Genomic DNA, 18406 nt, shown 5'->3' with positions numbered 1-18406 from the left:
CTATGAGTCAATTAAATCTCTTTTCTTCATGAATTACCCAGTCTCAGGTAGTTCTTTATAGCAGTGTGAGAACGAACTGATACAGAAAATTGATACCAGGAGAATGGGGCTCTGCTATAAAGATACCTGAAAATGTGTAGGTGACTTTGGAACTGGTCATGGGCAGGAACAGTTTGAAGGGCTCAGAAGAAGACAGGAAAATGTGGGAAGGTTTGGAACTTCATAGAGACTTGTTGAATGGTTTGACCAAAATGCTGATAGTGATAATGGACAATGATGTTTAGCATGAGTTGGTCTCAGATGGAGATGAAGAACTTATTGGGAACTGGAATAAAGGTCATCTTTGCTATCCTTTAGCAAAGAAACTGGAGGCATTTTTCCTCTGCCCTAGAAATCTGTGGAACTTTGAACTGGAGAGAGATGATTTAGGGTATCTAGCAGAAGAAATTTCTAAGCAGCAAAGCATTCAAGAGCTAATGTGACTGTTTCTAAAAGTGTATGCTCATACATGTGAACAAAAGATTATCTGAAACTGGAACTTATATTTAAAAGGGAAGCAGAACATAAAAGTTTGGAAAATTTGCAGCCTGGCCATGTGGTAGAAAAGAAAAACCCATTTTTTTGGGAGAAATTCAAGCCTGCTGCAGAAATTTGCATAAGTAAAGAGGAGCCAAATGTTAACAGCCAATACAATGAGGAAAATATCAGATACCAGGGAATTTCAGAGACCTTCACCACAGCCCCTCCCATTACAGGTCCAGAGGCCTAGAAGGAAAAAATGGTTTTGCCTATCAGGCCCAGGGCCCAGCTGCTCTGTGCAGCCTTGGGATATGGTGCCCTGTGTCTAAGCTGCTCCAGCTCCAGCTGTGGCTAAAAGGAGAGGACATACAGCTCAGGCTGTTGCTTCAGAGGGTGCAAGCCCCAGGCCTCAGAGACTTCCACGTGGCTGTGGGCCTGTGGGTGCACAGAAGAGAAGAGTTGAGCTTTGGGAGCTTCTGCCTGGATTTCAGAGGATGTATGGGAATGCCTGGATGTCCAGGCAGAAGTCTGCTGTGAGGCAGAGCCCTCATGGAGAACCTCTACTAGGGAAGTGCAGATGAGAAATGTGGGGTTGGAGCCCCCACACAGAGTCCCCACTAGGGCCTTTCTTAGTGGAGTTGTGACATGAGGGCTACTATCCTCCAGACCCTGGAATTGTAGATCCACTGACAGCTTGCACTGTGCACCTAGAAAAGCCACAAGCACTCAATGCCAGCCCGTGAAAGCAGCCACAGGAGCTGTACATACCCTGCAGAGCCACGGGGTGGAGCTGCCCAAGGCCTTTGGAGCCCACCCCTTGCATCAGTGTGCTGTGGATGTGAGACATGGAGTCAAAGATCATTTTGGAGCTTTAAGATTTAATGACTATCCTGCTGGGTTTTGGACTTGCTTGGGGCCCCTTTGTTTTGGTCAATTTCTCCCTTTTGGAATGGAAGCATTTACCTGACGCCTGCATGTCTGTATTGTCTTGGAAATAACTTGTTTTTGATTTTACAGGCTCACAAGTGGAAGGGACGTGCCTTGTCTCAGATGAGACTTTGGATTTGGACTTTTGATTTAATGCTGGAATGAGTTAAGACTTTGGGGAATTGTTGGGAGAGCATGACTGGTTTTCAAATATGAGAAGAACATGAGATTTGGGAGGGGCCAGGGGCAGAATGATAAGGTTTAGATTTGTGTCCTGTCAAATCTCATGTTGAATTGGAGGTGGGGCCTGGTGGGAGGTGATTGGATCATGGGGATGGATCTCCTCTTGGCTGTTCTCATGTTAGTGAGTGAGTTTTCATAAGATCTCATGGTTTAAAAGTGTGTTGCACTTCCCTCTTCTCTTTCTCTCTCCTGCTCTGCCATGGTAAGATGTGCTTGCTTCCCCTTTCTCTTCTGCCATGATTGTAAGTTTCTTGAGGCCTCCTAGCCATGCTACTGGTACAGCCTGAGGAACTTTTGAGTCAATTAAACCTCTTTCCTTCAAAAATTACCCAGTCTCAGGTGGCTCTTTATAGCAGTGTGAGAATGGACTAATGCACCTGTGATCTACCTTTTGCAGGCTGAAGACCTAGATGAGTCCATAGGCCTAAGAACCAGGGGCACAATGATATAAATCTCTGTTACCAGACCAAACTGGGATCTGCTTACCCTGTGCCATAGGCCAACTATCTACATGAAAGTTTGCAGAGGGAGAAAAGAGGGGCCCAAGCATGAAGAATTGGGCAGCTTACACTTGAGACATGACCCGTGATGGCTTGTGAGTGTTATCTAAAGGTGGGGGTAAATTTTAGGAAAGTTGAAGTTACAGTAAAAATTATAAATCAATACATGGAGGTTACACATCGATTTGGCCTAAAATGGTTTGATATCTTAAGGCAGGTAGATTCAAAGACTTTCTGATTTGCAATTAGTGAAGGAAGAGAATGTCTGTTTTGAAATGTGGGGTTAGCAGAAAAGAATGTTAGCTCTGGCTCATGGGCATGATTTCCTCCAGACCCCTCAGGAAGAACTTTAGAGTGAAGAACTGCAGAGTTCATTCCTCGGTTTTCCCTTATCTGAGGTCTGCATGCCATCATGTTTATTTGATGGGGATCCAGGTTTCTGAAAAGAGCTCAGGCACATAGGTTAGGATGTTGCCTTTAGTTGCTATAGGGAACACCAAACATTCTCTAACTTCCTTGGCTATTGTTTTAAGCTACTATTCCTTCTTACTTTTCAAGTTGCTCATTTACTTCTCAGGGCTAGCTAGGTGCCTGGAATTTCCCTTGAAGGAACCAAATATTTTCTTTTATTTTCACAGTATGGGGTGCCCACAGGTCCCTCAGAGGGGTCCCTGCTTTGTCTCAAGTCCAAGGACAAGCGAAGACTGATGTCCCAGTTCATGCAGGCAGGCAGAAAGCAAAGGACAAATTCCCCATTCCTTTGCCATTTTTTTTTCTATTTCGTCCCTCAGTGAATTGGACAATGCCCACACACATTTGAGAGGGACATCTGCTTTACTCAGTCGACCAATTCAAATGCTAATCTCATCTGGAAACAACCTCAGTGACACATTCAAAAATAATGTTCAATTTGGGAACCCTGTGGTGTAGTCAAGTTGGCATATAAAGTTAACTGTTAAAGGCTGGGCGTGGTGGCTTACACCTATAATCCCAGCACTTTGGGAGGCTGAGACAGGTGGATCACCTGAGGTCAGTAGTTCGAGACCAGCCTGGCCAATATGGTGAAGCCTCGTCTCTACTAAAAATACAACAATTAGCTGGGTGTGGTGGTGCATGCCTATAGTCCCAGCTACTCGGGACGCTGAGGCGGGAGAATTGCTTGAATCCAGGAGGCAGAGGATTCAGCGAGCCAAGATTGTGTCACTGCATTCCAACCTGGGCAGCAGAGTGAGACTGTGTCTGAAAAAAAAAAAAGTTAAACTGTTACAACAGGTTTTCCATAAAAGGGTTAAGACAGTAAGGGTAGTGTTCTCCCCTGGACAGAGATTGGCTACTGACCTTTGGGTCTGATCTCAGATTTGTTCAAGATATTGTCATTTACAAGGTAGTGCTACCACCACTGCAATCTAATTCCAAAATATTTTCATCATCCCCAAAAGAAACTCCTTACCTATCTGCAGTCACTCCTCATGGCTGCCCCCACCCAACACCTGCAACCATTAATCTACTTTTATCTCTATGGATTTTCCTGTTTTGATATTGCATATAAGTAGAATCATAAAGTACGTGGCCTTTTGTGTCACTTAGCATAATGTGTGATAAAGCAAATATAGAAAGTGTTTATTGTAGAACTTAGGCAGGAACATATGGGTGGTTCATTCTGAAATTATTTTTGTATATCAAATTCCACCTTTCTATCAAATGGGAACCATATCAAGTTCATGAAACCCTTCTTGACACCCTACATCACCTCGGTCTTTTCCTCCTCTGAATTCTTTTTCTTTTTCTAGAGACAGGGTCTCGCACTGTTGTCCAGGCTGGAGTGCAGTGGCCCCATCATAACTCACTGTAGCCCCAACCTCCTGGGTATAAGTGACCCTCTTGCTTCAGTCTACCAAGTAGTTAAGACTATAGGGTTGCATCACCACCACACCCGGCTAATTAACATTTTATTTATTTATTTCATTATTTATTTTTCAGAGACCGGATCTCACTATGTTGTCCAGGTGGGTCTCAAACTCCTGATCTCAAGTGATCCTCCCACCTTAGCCTCCCAAAGAGCTGAAATTTACAGGCAGAAGCCATCATGCAAAGCCTTCCTCTGAATTCTTTTAATAAAAGTATAATCACAAATCTTAATAGTTGATTATAGACTGCCATGCATTTTCTGGAATTGCGTAAATAGCATTTATCTCCTTGACTAAGATACAAACTTCTTAAGAGCAAAGACTAGTCTCATTGCTTTATTTCCTCTCCCCTTATTCCCCTTCCTCATCACTCAGAATTCACGAGAGTATTGTCGCCTAGTAATAATGTTTGTTGGTGCAACTGAGCTACCAGACACAGGTAATAACTGTGGCTTCTTCATCATTTTTCTCACAAATTTTTAATTGGCATTTCAAGGATGGCCTAGCCTTGTAGTACTAGACTAATCTGTTTCCTGGGTAGATTCCAGTTTCCATTCCATAGGCCTGGACATTACTGTTTACAGCTGAATAGAATCATCCATTCAGCTCTTCTCTGTCAATGTCTCTTACAGATACTCTTCTATATAGAACCAGGGGCACAATGGTTATAGACTGTCTGTAAGAAACATTGACAGAGAGGAGAGGAGCTGAATGAAGTGTCCCCAGTGAACCAAAGCCAGCCCATTGAGTTGCTTTTGGGGCACCTGGGAGTGTGGTGCTTTCCTTGACAGTCTTTAGAGAAGAGGAGACTGTGGAAAGCTGTTCAGACAAAATGATATGCATGCTGGTGGCTTACTGATCCCTTATTCAGTAGACAAATATAGGTCAACAACTATAAAATCTTCAGAGGGTGGTTTGCATTAGAACCGCCTTCTGGGACATTGACACTGATCTTACATTTTCTCAGTGATTGATGACCCAGTAGATATACAACTATTACATTGTGAGCAACCAATATTGTCCTTGCTGTTAATTTCAGGAACAATGATCTCTAGGATTAGTGAATAGAGGTAATTAATCTATATTGAGAAAATTATTAAAATCCAAAAACTAGATTATTTATCCCAAAGATAAGGATGGGTTAAATATTATAAAGTATATTTTCTATTCTCCACATATCTGAATTTTCTTAATTATAGCAATGGAATTTCTCAATTTTTTACACATTATGTTTTTAGAGTAAGTTTTAAACATTAAATACAAACTTTTTTTTTTTTTTTTTCTGAGACGGAGTCTCGCTCTGTAACCAAGGTTGGAATGCAGTGGCGTGATCTCAGCTCACTGCAAGCTCTGCCTCCCGGGTTCATGACGTTCTCCTGCCTCGGCCTCCCAAAGTGCTGGGATTACAGGCGTGAGCCACCATGCCTGGCCTAAATACAAACATTTTTGCTGTAGTTTTTGGAGTGAGGTGAAATTGTAATATAAAAATTTATTAGTTCCAGCTCTAGAGAACATTCTGTAATTTGTCATTTCAATAAAATATTTTTAAAGTCTGACCTTGTTTTTGAACTTGCTTAGCTATGTTCATGTACATGGAAGATCTCCTCCCCCAGAGATATCCAGAATGTTCAGTTAGCCTCAGCAGGATGAGACATACCTGCTTTCTGTTTCATCTTTGGATTCCACATTCTGACCTGTGAAATAATTACACCAGATTTAAAAAACATTCTAGTCGACTTAACTAAGAAATTCTTTTTCAAAAATTATTTTTTATTATGATAAAAAGCATATAACATGAAATTTACCATCTTAACCATTTTTAAGCACGCAATTCAGTAGTGTTAAACATATTTACATTATTGTGCAAATGATCTCCAGAACTATTTCATCTTGCAAAACTGAAACTCTATGTTCGTTAAACAATAACTCCTCATTTATCCCTCCCCCCATCCTCAGCAACAACTATGCTTCTTTCCGTTTCTATAAATTTGACTATTCTAAATAACTCACAGGAAAGGAACCATACAGTATTTATCTTTTTGTGTCTGACTTATTTCACTTAACATAATGTACTTAAGGTTTATTTATGTTGTGGCATATGTCAAAATTTCCTTCCTTTTGAAGGCTGAATAATATTCCACACACACACGCGCGCGCGCGCACACACACACACACACACCCATTGTAGAATTCTGTTCCTCTGTTAATGGACAGGCAAATTTAGGTTGTTTCTATCTTGGCTAGTGGGAATGGTGTTGCTATGAAAATGAGTGTACAAATAATGTCTTTGAGATCCTGCTTTCAATTCTTTTGGATATATACCCAGAAGTAGAATTCCTGGATTGTATGCTAATTTTATTTCAATTTTTTTTTTTGAGAAACTGCCATACTGTTTTTTATAATGGGGAAACCAACCCAATTGTCCCATAGAACTAATGTTTATGGTTTCTTTTGAATAAACATAGAAATTGACTCTCTCAGTTTTAAAACTTGAAAAAGTTACATTTGTCTTACCTGAGTACCTTTCTTAAGAAACCAACCATCGGCCAGGCTTGGTGGCTCACGCCTGTAATCCCAGCACTTTGGGAAGCTGAGATGGGCGGATGATGAGGTCAGGAGATCGAGACCATCCTGGCTAACACGATAAAACCCCATCTCTACTAAAATTACAAAAAATTAGCCAGGCATGGTGGCAGGTGCCTGTAATCCCAGCTACTCAGGAGACAGGAGAATGGCATGAACCCAGGAGGCGGAGCTTGCAGTGAACCGAGATCATGCCACTGTACTCCAGCCTGGGTGACAGTGCGAGACTCCGTCTCAAAAATAAATAAATAAACAAATAAATAAATAAATAAACCAAATATCAGGCCTCCCAGATAGTACCAAGGAACTGACATTTACCAGATCACTGCATCTGGATAATGAGACACCAGACTCCTTACCCATCATGATTGTCTAACCCATCACCTACTTCCTGTTGACCAACTTCTTTTCCTTACCCCTCCCTAATTCTTGTTTTCCCACATGTGATTACATTTCTTCCATGCTATATAAACCCCTAATTTCAGTTGGTTAGGGAGATGGATTTGAGACTGATATCCTTGGCAGCATCAACTGATTAATGCCTTTTTTCTTGGAAACACTCATTGTCTCAGTGATTGGCTTTCTGTGCAGTGAGCAGCAGGATCTAGACCCTGGTGTCTTAGTAACAGTGGCTGCACCATTTTACGTTTTCCCTAATAGTGCACAAAGATCACAATTTTTCTACATCCTCTCAAATACTTGTTATTTTCTGTGTTTTTTGATAGTAGCCATCCTAATGGGTATAAGGTATAAGAAATCACTTTTTTTTTTTTTTTTTTTTTTTTTGAGACGGAGTCTTGCTCTGTCGCCCAGGCTAGAGTGCAGTGGCCGGATCTCAGCTCACTGCAAGCTCCGCCTCCCGGATTTACGCCATTCTCCTGCCTCAACCTCCCGAGTAGCTGGGACTACAGGCGCCCGCCCCCTCGCATGGCTAGTTTTTTTTTTTTTTGTATTTTTTTAGTAGAGACGGGGTTTCACCGTGTTAGCCAGGATGGTCTCGATCTCCTGACCTTGTGATCCACCCGTCTCGGCCTCCCAAAGTGCTGGGATTACAGGCTTGAGCCACTGCGCCCGGCCCACAAGAAATAACTTTTAAGCAGAAAAAACCCATCACTTTCTAGCCAAAGGAATTAAAACTATCTAAGGTACCTAATCCAAGTAAGATTCACTTCACATTAAACTTGTGGTTTATCATTCTTACATTCTTCATGGATTTGTTCTTCTTTGGGTTTCTGAAATAAGCTATATACTGATTTTATCACCTACCTCAGTATGACTGAGCAGGATTTCTTTATTTATTTGCTTATTTTCTTTTGAGACATGGTCATGCTCTGTTGCCCAGGCTGGAGTGCAATTGTGCAGTCATAGCTCATTGCAACCTTGATCTCCCAGGCTCAAGCAATTCTTCCACCTCAGCCTCCCAAGTAGCTAGGACTACAGGCATGTGCCACCATACTTGGCTAATTTTTAAAATTTTTAGTAGAGACAAGACATCGCTATGTTGCCCAAGCTAGTCTCAAACTCTTGGGTTCAAGCAATCCTCCTGTCTTGGCCTCCAAAAGTGCTAGGATAATAGGTGTGAGCCACTGAGCGTGGTGGAATGAGCAGATTTTTTTTTTTTTTTTTTTTTTTTTTTTTGAGACAGAGTCTTGCTCTGTCACCTAGGCTTGAGTGTAGTGGTGTGGTGGTGTGATCTCAGCTCATCTCAGCCTCTGCCTCCTGGGTTCAAGCAGTTCTGTCTCAGCCTCCTGTATAGCTGGGACTACAGGTGTGTACCACCATACCTGGCTAATTTTTGTAGTTTTAGTAGCGATAGGGTTTCACCATGTTGGCCAGGCTGGTCTCGAACTCCTGGCCTCAGGTGATCCCCCAGCCTCGGCCTCCAAAATGCTGGGATTACAAGTGCGAACCACTGTGCCCAGCCCCAAATGAGTAGAATTTAAAAGGTAAACTTTGCAATTATCTCATTTATGGTAAAAAATTTGTCTCTAGGGGAAACTACATTCTAAAAATGAGAAAAACTAGCCATGCAGACTTGGTCTGCCCCTGAGAGATGATGTGCATTAAAGTTCGTCATCACCATGGACCTCAGTGTTCTCATTGGTCAAACAGGGGAATTGGTCTAGATGAGAGGCAGCCAACCTAAATGCCTGTGGGACCACAGCAGGTCCTGGAGACAAGTGAAGAGATCTGGTTGTAAAATCACAGTGCTGTAGTGTCCTCATCAAACTGAGGAGTAGGAGTAAGAGCTCATTCAAAAGGAGGTAGGCTGGGCACAGTGGCTCATGCCTGTAATCCCAGCGCTTTGGGAGGCCGAGGAGGGCAGATCACAAGGTCAAGAGATTGAGACCATTCTGGCCAACGTGGTGAAACCCTGTCTCTACTAAAAATATAAAAATTAGCTGGGCTTGGTGGCGTGCACCTGTAGTCCCAGCTACTTGGGAGGCTGAGGCAGGAGAATTGCTTGAACCCAGGAAGCAGAGGTGGCAGTGAGCCCAGATCGTGCTACTGCACTCCAGCCTGGTGACAGCTAGACTCCGTCTCAAAAAAAAAAAAAAAAAAAAAGAGGGTGGTAGCATTGGTAGCATTCACCTCCCACTTAACATGCTGTGAGGGAATATAGACTTATGTCTGTAATGTGTTACACCAGATCTTCAAACTCATTAAAAAACGTTGAAAAATTTAAAATATGGCAAAAATGTTAATTAACATAAAACACTTCTGTACAGGGCAAATAAAACACCTTTTGAGGTGAAATGTAGTTTGTCTGGTGGTTTGTAATACGTGGGCTAGATGATCTCTAAGGTCCTTTGAGTTTTAAAATTCTTTGATTTCTGCGTACCAAGAACAGATTAAAAATAACAGCAATAGTTAGGGGCTATGATTCTATCTTTTATCTTGGATCACTCAAAACTATAGGCTGCTGTCTTGGTTTCAGTAGAATGGATCAAAATGACTCAATTGTTTGATATATAGACATTATCTCCTTAAGCACTATATTTATCTTCAGTGAATTGTACTAAGAAAGATTTATGTGACAATTCATATCACATTGGAAAATGATACATGGTTCTCTCTAGCAAAAACTGCCATCTTCTATTTGATTCCTGAGCTCTGTTTTGAATTTTGGCAAAATTGAAGAGACAAAAAATTCAGTTCATGTCTCAATCAATTTCACAAACTGAATGACAGATGAGATTTCTCTTTTCACTCCAGATTCCCCTGTCCCTACAGAATTGTTGGAGAATATTTGTGGTTGTCAGAATGTTTTTCTTTTAATGAGAATGGAGTCGTGATTGACATTTGTTCCCTGACCAGCATCGTTCTTCTTTTGTTTCTTTCTTCTTTTATTAACAGATGCTGATTTCCCAATAGGGAATTATTGCTGCCACACCCATAGCCTACAACAGAGGTTCTCCCTAGACCAGGAGCATCAGCATCACCTATGGACTTGTCAGAAATGTCCACTCTTAGACTCCGTTCCCTAGTTCAGGTAATTCTAGTGCCACTGAGCCATCGTACAACTCCAGGCCTGAATTCTTAGGTCCTGAGATTGGTTTAAGGATGGGCATATGACCTAAGTCAGTGGGTGTCAAACTTGATAGGAAATCAGAATCACTTGGAGCACTTCTTTAAACAAAAATTGCTGGTCCCTTACTTCAGAGTGTTTAGTTGTGTAGGTCTGGGGTGAGACCTGATGACTTGTTAAGTTCCCAGGCAACACTGATGATCACACTTAAGAACTACTGACCTGAGCTAATGAGATTAAACAATTTTGTTGGAATTTCATATGCACCAATCAGCTGTTGCCTCACATACGCTGTGTGAGAAACTGCTCCAAATCTCAGTTGAAAACTATTTATTTATTTTTTACGCAAGGTAAGATGGGCTGGGCTTGGCTCCAATTTTGCTCCATGTGTCCTTCATCCTCCCTGGGCCAGTAGCTACTCAACTCAAAGCATAGTCCTCTAATGATGAAAGCAAAGTGTAAAAGACCACGTCCCACTGTGTAAACCTAGTTCAGCCAAACTCATGTCACATTGACTAATGTTCCATTGGCCAAAGCAAATCATATGACCAATATTGACATCAAAGGCTCTCATGAAAGTTGAGGGGGCGATAATGAATACTTGTTGTATGATAATCTAATACATCTGGGAAAAAGTGCCTTCTTTCCACTGTTTTGTTCTTTTTGAGACAAAGTCTCGCTATTGTACCCCAGGCTGGAGTGCAGTGGTGTGATCTCAGCCCACTGCAACCTCCACCTCCTGGGTTTAAGGGATTCTCTTGCCTTAGCCTCCTGAGTAGCTGGGATTACAGATGTTTGCCACCACACCCGGCTACTTTTTGTATTTTTAGTAGAGACAGGGTTTCACCATGTTGGCCAGGCTGGTCTCGAACTCCTGACCTCAGGTGATCTGCCCGCTTCAGCTTCCAAAAGTGCTGAGATTACAGGCATGAGCCACCACGTCTGGCCTTTCCACTGTTGTTTTAAGCTGGTAAACTGTAGTCTTGGACTGGTTAGTGGTTGACTTTGCAGCCATATAGAAAGAGCCTGCCTCAGAATAAAACCAATAAAAAGAAAATTATGGCTGAGAGCTGAAGAGAGACAGATTCCTGAAGATCCAGCCATGTTGGAAAGCAGGTCTATTACTACACTTTTTTGTTAGGTATACCAATACTTTTGTTTTTCCTAAGCTAGTTCTTGCAACCCAAGGTCCATAGCCATGACCCAGTATTTAGTTTTTTCAGTTTATAGATCATCATCAGCCCTTGAGACAATGAATATTTTAAAAAATATGGTGTTTAAGTTGCTGTATTGAAATTTTATTTGCCAGTTTTTATAGTACAGTGGTATTATAGAAGTTTGACACAAAGTTAAATTTACTGTCATAGGATTTGTCTTTAATCAGACTTTTAATACCTTAGAACATTTCACTTGGTCATATCCCAAAGGATTAGATGAAAATTAAGTTGTTTTTTTTTTTTTTTTTTTTTTTTTGAGACAGAGTCTTGCTCTGTCGCCCAGGCCAGAGTGCAGTGGCGCGATCTCGGCTCACTGCAAGCTCTGCCTCCCAGGTTCACGCCATTTTCCTGCCTCAGCCTCCTGAGTAGCTGGGACTACGGGCGCCCGCCACCACGCCTGGCTAATTTTTTTGTATTTTTAGTAGAGAGGGGATTTCATCATGTTAGCCAGGATGGTCTTGATCTCCTGACCTCGTGATCTGCCCACCTCTTCCTCCCAAAGTGCTGGGATTACAGGCGTGAGCTACCGTGGCCTGACCTGAAAATTAAGTATCTTTCGTCTATCTGTAGTTTCCAGAAAGGCACTCCATATCCTCAGGGGAGTCCAGGAAGATTGCATTTATTAACAATTGTGTAAAGATACTAGTAACAACACTAGGAGCAACACAGGCTTAAATGAGATGAGTTCTTAAGTTTCCTTTTTTCTCTCCAGAAATAGGCAGTGTAAGACTGGCGTGGCACTCCACCATTATCTTGGACCTGGTATCCTGTCTGCTCTGCCACATGTAACGTGTATGACTGACAATCTTCCCTCTGGTCCAACATGGCTAGCAGGGCTCAGGCTCACATGTCTGGCAGGAGGAAGGAAGTGAGGAAGAACAAAAAAGGCCCGGGCCAGCTGTCTGGTGCTCTGTCAAGGAGCACTTCTATAAGTGTCACTGACACTTCCACTTGTGTGTCATTGATCAGACCTTAATCACATCGACACAGCAAGGTTGGATGAGAAATACAGTCTTTTGTCTCAGCAGTTTCTTCCCTTGCATAAAATCATGGTTGTGCAGAACAGTTATTGGGACGGCAGCTACCCATCTCTGGCAGAAATGCCAATTTCAGAAGTAAGTAAGAATGAAGTATGTCTGATGGAAATAAACATAAAGTCAAAGATCAACAGGAGACAAACTTAAATGGCTACCAAAATGAATGTGAACACACCCCAGAAGAGAACTGGAAAACAAAATGTGAGTAGCTATGCATTGAGAATGAAAATCAAAATGCTCAATAGATTTCTAAGAAAAAGGAGGTTGGAGAAAAACATTTTTCTCAAGGTTTATTGCATGCAGTTCTTGGAATAGAGGAAACTGTGATAATTCAGTTTATAGAAAGGCATACCATTGAAAGGGAACACACATTTTCTTTTCAAATAAAATAAGTCAAAATGTTTTTCGATGGGCTTTAGCAGACTTGGCTTGAATGAAATATATTTTAAAACATCTATGTCTAGTATAGTAACTTTAAGTTCATTATCAGCCGTCCAGTGACACATTTACCTTCCAGAGTAGACTTCAAGCTTACTCAGAAGAGATTTTTTCATTGTAAAAAACTTTGGGTTTTGGCATTTAGGGTGAAAAACATCATTATGTGAATTTCCCTAGAGTGAAACAGGTAGGCAACAGCATCTCCTTAACCTCATGTGGAATCAGGGATGTCCTTCGCAGGATTGGGAGTGCCATCAGGAAGGGTACCTGATGACATGGTGGGCAATAGCTAAATGGCCAGGGCAGGTGGGTTGCTGTTGACTTGTTGAGGAATCTGGTTTAGGGTCAAGTATGTGCAGGCATCTGGTGAGTTGCAGAACAGCAGTGGGCAGGCCAGAAGAACTGAGAATAATCTTGTTCTGCCACTTATTATACTGTGAGACTGAACCAATTTCTTCACTTCTCTGGACCTCCATTTCCTGAGCCATGAAATGAGGCTTAGGATACCTACTTACAGTGGAGTTGAGAGGATTAATGAGACCATTTAGGTAAAATTGCTTGGCATGGTATAAATGGTGGGCATTCAAGGAATCCATCCCCTACTTCTACCCTCTACTCTGCCCTTCTCTTTTTTACCTTTCCTCTCTCTCTCCATTCTTCTTTCCCCCAATCCCTCAAAATTTCCTAAAGTACCACCAGAGGGCACAACCTAGACCAACCTTGTGTAAAAGTATAATAGATTCCATGCAGCTTATGGAGTCCTCAGAGATGATTCCCAAGTTATCCTGGAGTGTGGTAAAAAGCCTTTTGACTGGAAGTTCTGCCGTTCTTCTGTATAGATTAAGTACGTGCAACACTATATGACATCAATTTATTTACTCCAATTTGTTTAATGTAAAATCCAACAAGTACAATGTAACTAGGTTGGAGCAGTCTGTCGTTTTTCTGTTCATTTCTTCTATTTCACACTCATTGTGATGTGCATAAAGTCTTGCTCTCTAGTCAAAATTGTCATACGATCTCTGCGTGTGGATGTGCATGTGTTGGTCCTTGGAATAAACTAGTAAATGAATAGTTTTTATTTTTATTTTTTTGAGATGGAGTCTCACTCTGTCGCCCAGGCTGGAGTACAATGCAATTGCGTGATCTGGGCTCACTGCAACCTCCGCCTTCTGGGTCAAGCCATTCTCCTGCCTCAGCCTCCCAAGTAACTGGGACTACTGCCTGGCTAATTTTTGTATTTTTAGTAGAGACAGGGTTTCATCATATTGGCCAGGCTGGTCTCGAACTCCTGACCTCAAATGATCTGCCCACCTCGGCCTCCTAAAGTGCTGGGATTACAAGTGTGAGCCGCCGCGCCTGGACCAAATGAATAGTTTACTTTAGATTTCCTTTCTATGCGCTCCCCCATGTCCTCATCATCTCTATTTGAATTTTGTCTTATATTTTTTTTCACAGTATTACATGTATACATATACATATATCTATTTAGTTATTTCACAGCATTGCTTTGAAAAGCTATAAATTCCATCTTTGAGCTGTTTTGGGGGTGTTAATTACAACAAATGGTTGCCAAGAACATTAATCAATTGGTCTCCAATCTCAACATTATTTCATTTATTTTTAAATTTACTCTCCAGCTCAAAGGATTCAATCTGAACTTGTAACGCATGTGGCAGGTCAGGATTATCCATTTTCTTGTTTTTACATATCTTCTAGGAATTTTAAAATACCACAAAACCTTACATCTTCCCAATTTTTTGCCACTAAGAAAGATCAAGTTGACCTCCTAGCAGATAAGTCACATCTTAAATTATTTTTGACATCATTGACTTATAAAAGGAAAATGTCTTTACACAAATAACTGTCTCATCCAGCTGGACCCAAGAAAGCATGCCTGTGGAGACTAAAGCAACACCATCTTGGATGGTAGTCACCATGTTGACTTTTGACTAGCCCCAGTTCTGGGAATGTCTGTAAGGTTTCTATTTTATCTACTGTTCCTTGAATAAGAGCATATGTTTCAAGTAAATTCTGTCCTTAGGTCAAAACAACTTTGACCATAAATCCTGCCCTTAGTGAGAGTCACATGACATTTGTGCCTTTCTTTGAGGGGTTGACTTCAATTGTCCTACACATTCCTACCCTATCATATAGAAGCCTTGGGTCTGGGGGATAATGGTGCCAGGATCCACCATCTTGCCTCACCACCACCGGAAACTATGGCTTTTATTTGTAAGTCACTATTAAATGTTCCCTTCTGAGAAACTGGATTTGTCAGCCTCTTTCTTTGGTCTCTTAACTTCCTTGGCCTTTGTGGCTGGGTTTACATAGGTCTGCCTACCACAGAGCAATGTCTTTTTTGTGTTCATTTTCTTTGTCAGCAATTCCAGTTTAATCTTTTATGGACAAGCTCAGAGGGCTTATCCAAGGCAAAAATAGTAGCTAACATCTTTCCTTAGGGACGTTTACAGATAATGAGTAATGTTTCTGTGCTTTGAACACTTCCCGAGTGCCCACAATGCAGTGTGCACTCTGCTAGTCTTTGAGTAGATGTGTTTCCGCCCTAAGAAATCTTGCAGAGAAGAAAACCACCCCAGGTTTTCCAGCTGGCACTAGGTTGTTCATTAGAGACCAGGTAAGGAGACCACATGAGTTACCCATTTCCCAGTTTATGCATTCATTATTACTCACTTATTTGTATCACTCTTTTTTTTTTTCTTTTTCGAGACAGAGTCTTGCTTTGTTGCCCAGGCTGGAGTGCAGTGGCATGATCTTGGCTCACTGCAACCTCCGTCTCCCAGGTTCAAGCGATTCTCCTGCCTCAGCCTCCCGAGTAGCTGGGACTACAGGCGTGTGCCGTGACGCCCAGCTAATTTCTGGTATTTTTAGTACAGACAGGGTTTCACCATGTTAGCCAGGATGGTCTTGATCTCCTGACCTCGTGATCTGCCCGCTTCGGCCTCCCAAAGTGCTGGGATTACAGGCGTGAGCCACTGCACCTGGCCTGTATCATTCTTTTAATAAAGATAATTAGAAAAACAACTTAAAGTCATAACCCTGAACTTCTCACTTGGGCTCTATTTGGTACCATCTTCATAATTATATCTCAGTTATGAGTGATATCGCAAATATTGAGTGCTTACTGTTGTCTGGCTTTGTGCTAAGGACTTTAGGTTTTTTATTTCACTTAATCCTCTTAACAACCTGGTGAAACTGTTGCCAAATACCAGGGGTTCAACCAAGGTCCTGTTGCTCACTATACAGAAAGCCAATCCCTGAGCCAACGAGTATTGCCAGGAAGAAAGTCTTTTTAATGCAGTTGACAGCTGGTAGATGGAGGGTAAGTTTCAAATTGGTCTCCCCAACCAACTAAAATTAGGTGTTTATATAGTGGGGAAGGAATGTGACTATGTGTGAGAAAACAGGAATTAGGGAGAGGGAAGGAAGAGGATTGGTCAGTAGGAAGCAGGTGGTCAGTTAGGGAATTATGACAGATGAGTGGTCCGGCATCTCATTGTCTGAATGTTTCAGTTCTGGTGAGTTTCAGTTCCTTGATACTGTCTGTTTTCTGAGAAGGGGGCTCAGAGAAGACAGCTGTAATTTTCAGCTTTAAGACCAAAAGAATCAATTTTTATATTTACTGAAAAAACCCATTAGTTCTATGGAAAAATTGGGCCAATTTCAAAATTTGTGTATTTATTATTATCATTTTACAGATAATGAGACTGAAGCTCACTGAGGAGACTCACTCAGGGCCACACAGGCAATTAGTAGTGGAGCTGGAGTCCTCCATCTGTACAACCCTGCTCCACAACCAGAATGGTGCTCCACATTGCTATGTCATTCTGATTTAGAATGTTCCACCTTCAACAGTATGAATAGGGAAACCAAAAAGAGTTACTAGTCAGTAGAAATTGCTCAAGGAACTCTAACCTTGATTTCTTTTCGATTCATTTATTCATTCACCTATGTGTTCGGAAAGTGTCGATTGAAATCTTCTCTGTGCTAGGCACTCCACTAGGCCTCTGATAGACGCAAACAAGACATGATCTTTGCCTCTCAGGAGTTACTTGCTTATATTCAATTATTTCTTTTCTGTCTCCTTCATGGATTTCTCTTTTCATTACTCTTGTGCCATGTAACATCTTAGCTGTGTGAGACCAGGAGAAGGTGTTTGTCACCTACCCTGGGCAGTAGCAAGTCTTTCAGATCTGATATTAATTGTGTATTCAAATGTCAAGGTATCATAGTATACAAAATATCAGTGGGCTATTCTGACAAGGAAAATACTATTTGCTAATTTTAGAAAAGAATATGCTAACATTTAGACCTCAGAGGGAATGTCATCTGATACGGTGAACAGTAAACCCAAGAAGTTGTGAATTCCATTCAAAAGATGAAACTGCTTAGAGGATAAAGTAAGGTTCTCGCCCAAGATGAGCACTGCACTCAAGGCCATTTCTAGGGTGAAAGGGTGGGATGATTATCTGTGATTCTAGCCATGAATTATTTCTGTGGCCTCCCGAAGATGCAATTGAATTGTAGCTCTGTGTCCAAAATTAGTTCCTTCTGGTGGGTTCTTGGTCTCGCTGACTTCAAGAACGAAGCTGCAGGCCGGGCGTGGTGGCTCAAGCCTGTAATCCCAGCACTTTGGGAGGCCGAGACGGGCAGATCACGAGGTCAGGAGATCGAGACCATCCTGGCTATCACGGTGAAACCCCGTCTCTACTAAAAAAAAAAAAAAAAAAAAAAAACTAGTCGGGCGAGGTGGCGGGTGCCTGTAGTCCCAGCTACTCGGGAGGCTGAGGCAGGAGAATGGTGTGAACCCGGGAGGCGGAACTTGCAGTGAGCTGAGATCCGGCCACTGCACTCCAGCCTGGGTGACAGAGCCAGACTCCGTCTCAAAAAAAAAAAAAAAAAAAAAAAAGAATGAAGCTGCAGACAGTCACGGTTAGTGTTACAGTTCTTAAACACGGTGTGTCCAGAGTTTGTTCCTTCACATGTTCAGATGTGTCTGGAGTTTCTTTCTTCTGGTGGGCTCGTGGTCTTGTTGACTTCAGGAGTAAAGCCGCAGACTTTTGCAGTGAGTGTTACAGCTCTTAAAGGTGGTGCGTTGGGAGTTGTTTGTTCCTCCCAGTGGGTTCTTGGTCTTGCTGACTTCAGGAGTGAAGCTGCAGACCTTTGCGGTGAGTGTTGCAGCTCATAAAGGTAGTGCGGACCCAAAGAGTGAGCAGCAGCAAGATTTATTGCAAAGAGTGAAAGAACAAAGCTTCCACGGCTTGGAAGGGGATGGGAGTGGGTTGCCGCTGCTGGCTGGGGTGGTCAGCGTTTATTCTCTTATTTGGCCCCATCCATATCCTGCTGATTGGTCCATTTTACAGAGCACTGATTGGTCCATTTTACAGAGTGCTGATTGGTCCGTTTTTATGGAGTGCTGATTGGTGCATTTACAAACCTTTAGCTAGACACAGTACTGATTGGTGCATTTTTACAGAGTGCTGAT

At 42.0% G+C, this 18406-nt stretch overlaps 1 long non-coding RNA gene across 5 annotated transcripts in view; it reads left to right on the top strand.

Moving 5' to 3' along the window:
• The window catches only part of LOC126932901 (uncharacterized), a 188149-nt gene that overhangs the window by 142946 nt on the left and 26797 nt on the right, over positions 1-18406 (top strand). For all 5 annotated transcript variants that reach the window (XR_007718361.1, XR_007718365.1, XR_007718362.1 and 2 more), the window contains 2 exons: positions 10037-10172; positions 12138-12663. This is a non-coding gene — a long non-coding RNA (uncharacterized LOC126932901). The remainder of the gene's footprint in view (positions 1-10036; positions 10173-12137; positions 12664-18406) is intronic.

This window comes from Macaca thibetana, chromosome 12, assembly GCF_024542745.1.
Source record: "Macaca thibetana thibetana isolate TM-01 chromosome 12, ASM2454274v1, whole genome shotgun sequence".
NCBI classification, from domain to species: Eukaryota; Metazoa; Chordata; class Mammalia; order Primates; family Cercopithecidae; genus Macaca; species Macaca thibetana.
This window is presented reverse-complemented; position numbering and strand designations above follow the sequence as displayed.